This window comes from Asparagus officinalis, chromosome 7 (genome assembly GCF_001876935.1).
Source record: "Asparagus officinalis chromosome 7, Aspof.V1, whole genome shotgun sequence".
Taxonomy (NCBI): domain Eukaryota; kingdom Viridiplantae; phylum Streptophyta; class Magnoliopsida; order Asparagales; family Asparagaceae; genus Asparagus; species Asparagus officinalis.
This window is the reverse complement of record NC_033800.1, coordinates 20542757-20552277: the sequence shown is the minus strand read 5'-3', so window position 1 is coordinate 20552277 and position 9521 is coordinate 20542757.

Genomic DNA, 9521 nt, shown 5'->3' with positions numbered 1-9521 from the left:
GGGGGGAGAGAGAGAGAGAGAGAGAGAGAGAGAGAGAGAGAGAGAACTAGGTTTGAAGGATTGAGAAGAGGGGGATAAGGTTATTTTGGGGATTTTAGCTTAGTTGGCATGTAATAATTGTTAAAAATGGGCTGCAGCACAAAATGTCACACTTCAAGGGGCTGAACCATATGAGGAAAACTAAGAGGGGCTGCAGCACATAAAGTTTCTGTTTTTGGGGCTGAACACATTTTTCACAAAAATATAAGTTGCGAGCGAAATGGACGCGGAATCTACCCAACAACAAAACAAATTGATTATAATCCAGGCACATGATAGCAGAAGGTCAACTAGAGCTCTCTGCGAGTATTGGATTTGGGTCCGGGCCCGGACTTCGCCCCATAATTGATGGGGAGGGGTTATTATTATTATTAATAGGGTTAAGAGGCAACATCACGTGAAGCATGGACCCAAAGAGTTGCTCTTATTTGGCCCTGAACTTGCTAGGCTACATCTAGGGAGAGGAGCACGAGTATGCTCTCATCTTATTAAATTTAGTTCTTCTGGTTTTATTTGCTAGCTACTCTAGAGTTAATCATAGATACGTACGTCCCTTCTAGTGGTAGAAGAAGAGATCAATTACTCACGCATAGCTCCTGAATTTTTTTTTCAAATGGTTAATTAGAGATAAACCCGTGGAGTAATATTGTTGTTTTGAACTAACTATCTCGGCCTCTTGTTGCCATGTTTGTTGGATTTAATCTAATAAATCTATTTGTGGGCACATATGATTAATCAATGTGTATTGCTATCTTTTAGGATAACTCACTAAAGTGATCAATCAAGTTGGGTTAATGGGTATTTAAATAAGTCATGGGGTTATATGTGCAGATACCAGGTTATAATTGTGATTTGTTAAGGGGCCAAATTACAAAAGTACAACATCTATAAATAAGGGGTTATGGTCCCTAATCTAGGGTTACATTCTCTAATTCTCTTCACCCCCATCTTGAGAGAAAATTCGGCTATAGAGAAAACCCTAAGGTTAGAAGATCCAAAACCCATCTCAAGTTTTCTTCAATGGATTCAGGTATAAGCTTTCGCTCTTTTAGATTATTGTTAATCTCTTTGAATTAATCATGGCTTTATGGTTTAGATCTAACAAGTGGTATTAGAGCCACCTTTGATTAATTCTTAGGGATTTAAGTTCTTAAAGTTGGGTTTTTTGATCTTAAAATCTTTGTTTTTTTATTAAGTTTTGTTCACGGATGAACAGTAACGGTTGTTGGAATTTTTTCGGATGAACAGTAAAAATTCACCGTGAACAGTAATTTTTGTATTTTTTCTTAGATCTGGATCACGAAATTTTTTCCGATTCTGGATCTGATTTTTGAAATAAAATCGAGAAATTTTGGATCTATTTGGTTTTTTGGTCGTCGGTTCCGTGCTCCTCGCCGGCGCAACGTCGCTGGCGGCCTCGCTCTCGATTCCGACGGCGACGGCGGCGTCAGGAAACCCTAGGGTTTCGACCTCTTGGGTGCCGGAGCAATAGCGACGGCGGTTTCAGTTTGAAACCCTAAGGGTTCGTGCGATTAATCGTGGCGAAAATTAAGGAGGTAGTTACCTCAACCGAACTTCGCGTTCGTTCTCATGTGAGCCTCGCGCTCAATTTTAACGAACTTCGCGTTCGTTCTCAGGTGAGCCTCGCGCTCAAATTTTAAAACGAACTTAGCGTTTGTTCTTAAGTTGAGCCTCGCGCTCAAATCTCAGGTGAGCCTCGCGCTCAATTCAAGTTGAGCCTCACGCTCAGATCTCAGGTGAGCCTCGCGCTCAATTCAAGTTGAGCCTCGTGCTCAAATCTCAGGTGAGCCTCGCGCTCAATTCAAGTTGAGCCTCGCGCTCAGCTCTAAGGTGAGCTTCGCGCTCAGCTCTAAGGTGAGCCTCGCGCTCAATTCAAGTCGAACCTCACGTTCATTTTTAAACGAACCTCGCGTTCGTTCTGTGTTCATCTTTCAAACGAACCTCGTGTTCGTTTTGTGTTCATTTTTTTTAACGAACCTCGCGTTCGTTCTCAAGTTGAACATCATGTTCATTTTCAGATGAACCTCGCGTTCGTGCTTAAGTGAGTTTTGTACTCAATATAGTCGAACCTCGCGTTCGAAGTCAAGCGAACTTCATGTTCATTATGGTTAAGCCTCGGCTTTTCATGGGTCCACTTTGGTATACTTAATTTATTCAATTAAGTTATGGGCCCTAATTAAGCTATGAGACCCCAATTAAGTTTATTTTGGAAATTCAGTTGATTTAAATTAAAACTTTTTAATTTAAATCTAATTTAGTTTTTAATCAATTATTTAATTCAAATATTATGACACTAAGGTATTAAGGTTATCTCTCACTCCAATTGATTAATTAAAACAAGAAGTTGCCAAAGTAACCTCTCTTGTGTAGATTGTTCATGAGGCATGTGAGATGTCTGTGTGTATGCTTTCGTGTAAATATTTAATCTGCCCAAAGGAAGATTAATATTTATTTAGACTATATACACATCTGCGATGATAAGCGTGTGACAATTATAAGGTTTACATGTGAATAATGAATCAATCCAAAGATAGTTTCATTATTTGACATGAGTTATTGTCAATGTTTGATCATTGCAACAAGGTATCACTTACAAGTTAATATTACTGTCCAAAGACTTGATATTAATGTTGTGCCAGATATCTTGGATGGGATTAGTCATTATTTAAATTTTATTGATTAATAATTATGGTTATTGATGTGAGCATTTTTATTTTATTTCAGCTAATGCATCTGCTGCAACAATTTCTGCTAACATCAACTCAATTCCCATGTTAAATAGGACAAATTTCAAGGTTTGGAAAGAGAACATATTAATTGCTCTTGGCTGCATGGATCTTGACTATGCATTAAGAACTGAACAACCCCAACCTCTCAATGCGGATAGCACTCCTGATGCAAAGAAGGAGTATGAGAAATGTGAGCGTTCAAATCGCATGAGTCTTATGATCATTAAGCGCGGCGTTCCGGAAACCTTTAGGGGCATAGAATCCGAATGGACTAAGGCTAAAGATTTCCTTGCCGAAATTAAGAAGCGTTTTGCGAAAAACGATAAGGTAGAAACAAGCACGCTTTTAGCTCGCTTGATTTCAATAAAGTATAAGGGCAAAGGAAATATCAGGGAGTACATTATGGAAATGTCTCATATTGCTTCAAAGTTTAAGGCACTTAAACTTGATCTTTGTGATGAGTTATTAGTGGATCTGGTTCTGCTGTCTCTTCCTGCATAATTCAATCAGTTTAAGGTCAGTTATAACTGTCAAAAGGAGAAATGGACTCTAAATGAGCTCATTTCATACTGTGTGTAAGAGGAAGACAGGTTGAAGCAAGATAAGACGGAAAGTGCTCATTTAGCCTATGCCTCTAAGGATAATGGCAAGAAAAGGAAGAATGATAATGAAGCTGCTAAGGGTCCAGTTCAGAAGAAACAACATAAGGATAATCATGGTTGTTTCTTCTATAACAAACCTGGACACGTAAAGAAGGATTGTACAAAATATCATGCCTGGCGTGCTAATAAGGGTACGTTCCTTACTTTGGTCTGTTCTGAGGTTAATTTAGCTTCAGTACCTAGAAACACTTGGTGGTTAGACTCTGGTGCTACTACTCACATAAGTGTTTCTATGCAGGGTTGCCTGAGCTACCGAAAGCCAAGTGATGTTGAAAGACACATCTTTGTGGACGACGGACAATCGGTAGATGTGAAAGCAATTGGGCACTTTAGGTTATTGTTAGGAATTGGTTCTTATTTGGATTTAAAAGATACTTTTGTAGTACCGTCTTTTAGACGGAATTTGATTTCAGTTTCTGTATTGGACAAATCAGGTTATTCTTGTTCATTTGGAAACAATCAATTCAGTTTATCTTTTGAGTACTTATGACAACCTATATTTGCTTGATACAATTGCTTCTTATAATGAAACTTTGCATGCGGAATCGCGTGGTACTAAGCGTAAATTAAATAAGGAAAATTCAGCGTCATTATGGCATAAGCGCTTGGGTCATATCTCAAAAGGTAGAGTTGAGCGTCTTGTATCTGATGGCATTTTGGATTCCCTTGATTTTTCGGGCTTCGACGCATGTGTTGAATGTATCAAGGGAAAACAGACCAAAGTTAAGAGATTATGTATCAACAGATCTTCGGATGTCTTAGAATTGATACATACGGATATTTGTGGGTTATTCCCTACGGAATCCTAGAATGGTCAACAATATTTTATATCATTCATAGACGATTACTCACGTTATGGGTACCTATATCTCATTCATAAAAAATCTGAGTCTCTGGACATGTTCAAAACTTATAAAGCTGAAGTTGAGAATCAACTCAACAGAAGAATTAAAACCGTTAGATCTGATCGTGGTGGTGAGTACTACGACAGATATGATGGTTCAGGTGAACAACGTCCATGACCATTTGCTAGATACCTAGAAGAATGCGGTATCGTCCCACAATACACTATGCCAGGTTCACCTAGCATGAATGGTGTAGCTGAAAGACGAAACAAGACTCTTAAGGATATGGTAAGAAGTATGATTGCTCATTCTTCTTTACCAGAGTCACTCTGGGGGGAAGCACTTAAGACAACAGCTTACATTCTGAACAGAGTACCAAGTAAAGCAGTTGCTAAAACACCTTATGAGCTTTGGACTGGTCAAAAGCCCAGTTTAAAGCATTTACATATTTGGGGATGTCCAGCTGAGGCAAGGCCTTATAGGCCAAATGAAAAGAAATTGGACTCCAAAACAGTTAGCAGCTACTTTATTGGATACTCTGAACGCTCTAGGGGCTATAAGTTTTATGATCCCACTATAAGGAATATTTTTGAGACGGGAACAGCAACATTCTTTGAGGATGTTGAGTTTGGGGGGAGAAATAAGGTTAGAGACATTAGTTTTGAGGAGGAATTGGCTTCAGATCCAATCCATACAGTTACTTTTGACAATATTCAGGTTCCTATACCTGTTGTTGCTCAAGAAGTAAATCCGGAACCTCAAGATGATAATGTTGAACAACTCCCTGTTCCAGAAGAACAAACTCAACAACCTCAAGAACCAGTGCCATTAAGGAGATCCACGAGAGAAAGGAGAAATGCTATTCCGGATGATTATATTGTATTTCTCCAAGAACATGAGGAAAGTAGTGGAATGTTAGAAGATGATCCAATCAACTTCTCTCAGGCCATGAAAAGTTCTAACTCTCAACAGTGGATTGATGCCATGAATGAAGAGTACAAGTCTATGCAAGACAATAAGGTTTGTGAACTTGTCCCGTTACCAGAAGGTGCAAAACCAATTGGTTGTAAATGGATTTTTAAAACCAAGCGGGATGCAAACGGTAATATGGAGAGGTATAAGACACGTCTTGTGGCTAAAGGCTATACTCAAAAGAAAGACATTGATTATACAGAGACTTTCTTTCCGGTTTCATCGAAAGACTCTTTCAGAACAATCATGACACTTGTTGCTCATTATGATCTTAAGTTACATCAGATGGATGTTAAGACTGTATTTCTCAATGGGGACATTGATGAGATGATTTATATGGTACAACCAGAAAACTTTGTGTCAGGAGACCCAAAGAATATGGTCTGCAAATTAAGGAAATCCATCTATGGACTCAAGCAAGCTCCTCGTCAATGGTATCATAAGTTTCAACAAATAGTTATCTCGTTCGGTTTTGAGATGAACATTGTTGATGACTGTGTATATCACAAGTTCAGTGGGAGTAAGTATATTTTTCTGGTTCTGTATGTCGATGACATCTTGCTTGCCACTAATGATATAGGCATGTTGCACGAAACCAAGAGATTTCTATCAAAGAATTTTGAGATGAAAGATCTTGGGGACGCCTCTTTTATATTAGGGATCCAGATACATCGAGATCGCTCTCGGGGTATTCTTGGATTATCACAAAAGAGCTATATCGATAAGGTACTTAAAAGGTTTGGCATGCAAGATTGCAGACCAGGTGACACCCCTGTTGCTAAAAGAAACAAGTTTAGTCTCAATCAGTGTCCTAAAGGTAACCTTGAAATTCAAGAAATGCAGAAGATTCCTTATGCTTCGGCTATAGGAAGTCTAATGTATGCTCAGGTATGTATACGTCCGGATATTGCGTACATTGTCGGGATGTTAGGCAGATACTTAAGCAACCCTGGTATGGATCATTGGATAGCAGTCAAAAGGGTTATGAGGTATCTTCAGAAAACAAAAGATTACATGCTCACATACAAAAAATCAGAACAGTTAGAGGTCATTGGGTATTCGGACTCTGATTTTGCTGGATGTCAAGATAGCAGGAAGTCTACATCAGGCTACATTTATATGTTAGCAGGAGCTATATCATGAAAAAGTGTCAAACAGACACTAGTAGCTTCCTCCACTATGACAGCAGAATTTGTAGCTTGCTATGAGACATCCAATCAGGGAATATGGCTACGAAATTTTGTCACGGGATTGCGCATTTTGGAAAATATTGAAAGACCACTAAAGTTATATTATGATAATAAATCTGTAGTAATGTATTCCAATAACAACGGGAGCTCAACTAAGTCAAAACATATTGACATTAAGTTCCTGGTTGTGAAAGAAATGGTACAGAGTGGACAGATATCCATAGAGCATATTGGGACAAACTCCATGATAGCTGATCCTCTTACTAAGGGATTGCCACCCAAGGTCTTTCATGAGCATACTGCTCATATGGGTGTGGTATTATTTGAGGATATTATGATTTAGTGGGAGTTTGTATTTGTGGTGCTTTATGTTTGGTTGTATTGTCTGATCAGAATAAAGTATTCAGTTAAGACACTCTGCTACATTATGTTTGGTTTTGACCTCACTAAAAGAGGACCAATTGAAAATAGACATGTACTGATCACATTGTATGTAATTTTCATGCTGCAAATCCATGATTGATCTATGTCGTTTGATTGTATTAGTATATGTGACCATTGATGGGTCGAGTCACGATAAATGTGACGAAGGCCGCTTTGATCCTATATTGATATAGTCAATGGACGAGATTGTTCGGAAATACCTTTTCAGTGATAGCAATTTTTGAGCTCATAAGGTTATACACAATTTAAGGAATCATATGGTGCCCAAGTGGGAGATTGTTGGATTTAATCTAATAAATCTATTTGTGGGCACATATGATTAATCAATGTGTATTGCTATCTTTCAGGATAACCCACTAAAGTGATCAATTAAGTTGGGTTAATGGGTATTTAAATATAATCATGGGGTTATATGTGCAGATACCAGGTTGTAATTGTGATTTGTTGAGGGGCTAAATTACAAAAGTATAACATCTATAAATAAGGGGTTATGGTCCCTAATGTAGGGTTACATTCTCTAATTTTTTTCACCCCCATCTTGAGAGAAAATTCGGCTATAGAGAAAACCCTAAGGTTAGAAGATCCAAAACACATCTCAAGTTTTCTTCAATGGATTCAGGTATAAGCTTCCGCTCTTTTAGATTATTGTTAATCTCTTTGAATTAATCATGGCTTTATGATTTAGATCTAACAAGTTGCAAATGAACCCCTAGTGGGAATTGTTTTGACTCACACAGGCCCCCTAGAGTATTAAGCGCCGAGAAAATTTCACTCAAGAGGTCTATCCGCAATGATAAAACTAAACAGACATATAGTACGTAGGTACGAAACAACGATGCCAGAGGAGGGGTCGATACACAATTAACTGTTAGATTTTATTACCGTGATTAATTCAAGGAGATTAACATAAGAACGGAAGCTATACCTTAATTCGTGACGATATGCACGGATCTGAAACTTGGGTTTTTGATCTTCTAGTCCTGAGGGTTCTCTCTTGATCGAGAATTCTCTTTAGATGGGGATAAGAGAATGAGAACTCAACCCTAAGATTAGGAACCATAACCATTTTATATAGACTTGCAGTTTTCTAATTTAACCCATCATTAAATTAAAATTACAATCCGGTATCTGCACAATTAGTCCATGACATATATAAATACCCATTGACCCAATTACCTGATTGATCACTTTATGTGGGGCAACTACAAAGATAGCAACACACACTGATGTAACATATGTGCCCAGGAAGATAGCAACACGGACTGAGCATACATGTAGTTGAGTTGCTACATATATAATTTTTCAAAAAATTAATTATATATCGGTTCTTTATCCTTCAAAAGATGCATGCACAACTATCCATAAACACGTACACAGCTTTGGGGTCACTCGGTCACTTTTGGTGAAGCTCGTGTAGTTTGCAGAGTTTAAAAAATGAGGAGGTGAAAGGTGAAAGTGGAAAAAGGAGGAGGCTGATCAGACTCCTCTCTTTGCCCTCATATGGAGGGTGGCAGTGGCACCCACGTGTGAGCTGCAGGTAATATGCCCCCAGGTTTGCTTTTCTTATTTAGCCTTTTGCTGCACGCGTGAGGAGACAAGAAAGTTTAATGTATTAATCTGTGTAATTAATCTATTTGCGCTTTACAACAATTTGCTAATGAGCAATGGGAAAGTATTAAGGAATCTTATCTACGTTAATGTGGACCTGATAAAATCCGAGAAAAAAAATATCTTCTTATTCTTCTAATTTAAATAGATATTAAAGTTGGGATCCGTAATTAATATCGATTTAGATCAAAGCCGAACAGAGTAGTAAATTTAATGTCGTGCGTTGCAGAAGATCAAGTTATGATTCTCTTCTTTAGTTAGATAAGAGCTCTTCAACTCATAAATGGTGAAAGATTGCAAAAATATTAATAACTATATATATAAAGTTTTAGCCCCTGATTACTAAATTTAAGTTAGAATGAGACTTCTTGTTTAACCATGGATACTGTGGACTTTTCTAATTACCAAACAAATAACAATGTTTACAGGACTCAAATGGAGAAAACTTTAAAATGTTTGCAACATAAACAAAATAGCTAAAATTCTCAAATTATCCTTTTAACTACCTGTAGATAGCACGTATTATCCTATTTTATGAGGGTGCTATGATAAAATCTCTTACTGCTGGAGTAAAACTAAAAGGTGTGTGTAAGTAGATGAAACTTTGAGGTATCTAACCGCCAATTAGCCAAACTATTCTAAAACATTACACCCAATGGATCCAAATTCTTGTTCGTGTGGCAAAGCGAAACTGCAAAGAAAATATAAAGCAGCGTACATCAGCTGAATCTTTTGTAATAATTGAGAAAATATAAAAAAAATCAATAACAAAAGGACCAAAGGAAAGCAAATTGAAAATAGCAAAAACAAGAGGGAGAAGAAAAGAAACCGGTGTCGTTCACATGTGACAGTGATAGAGAGAGAGAGAGAGAGAGAGATTATAACTTCCCACGCTCACATTGGAGCAAGCGAAAGAAGCACCCAACCCAACTACCCAAATTCTCTCTCTCTCTCTCTCTCTCTCCTGAGCTGAGAACTTCTCTGTATTCTTGCTCTCTGCTTTTGCTGGTT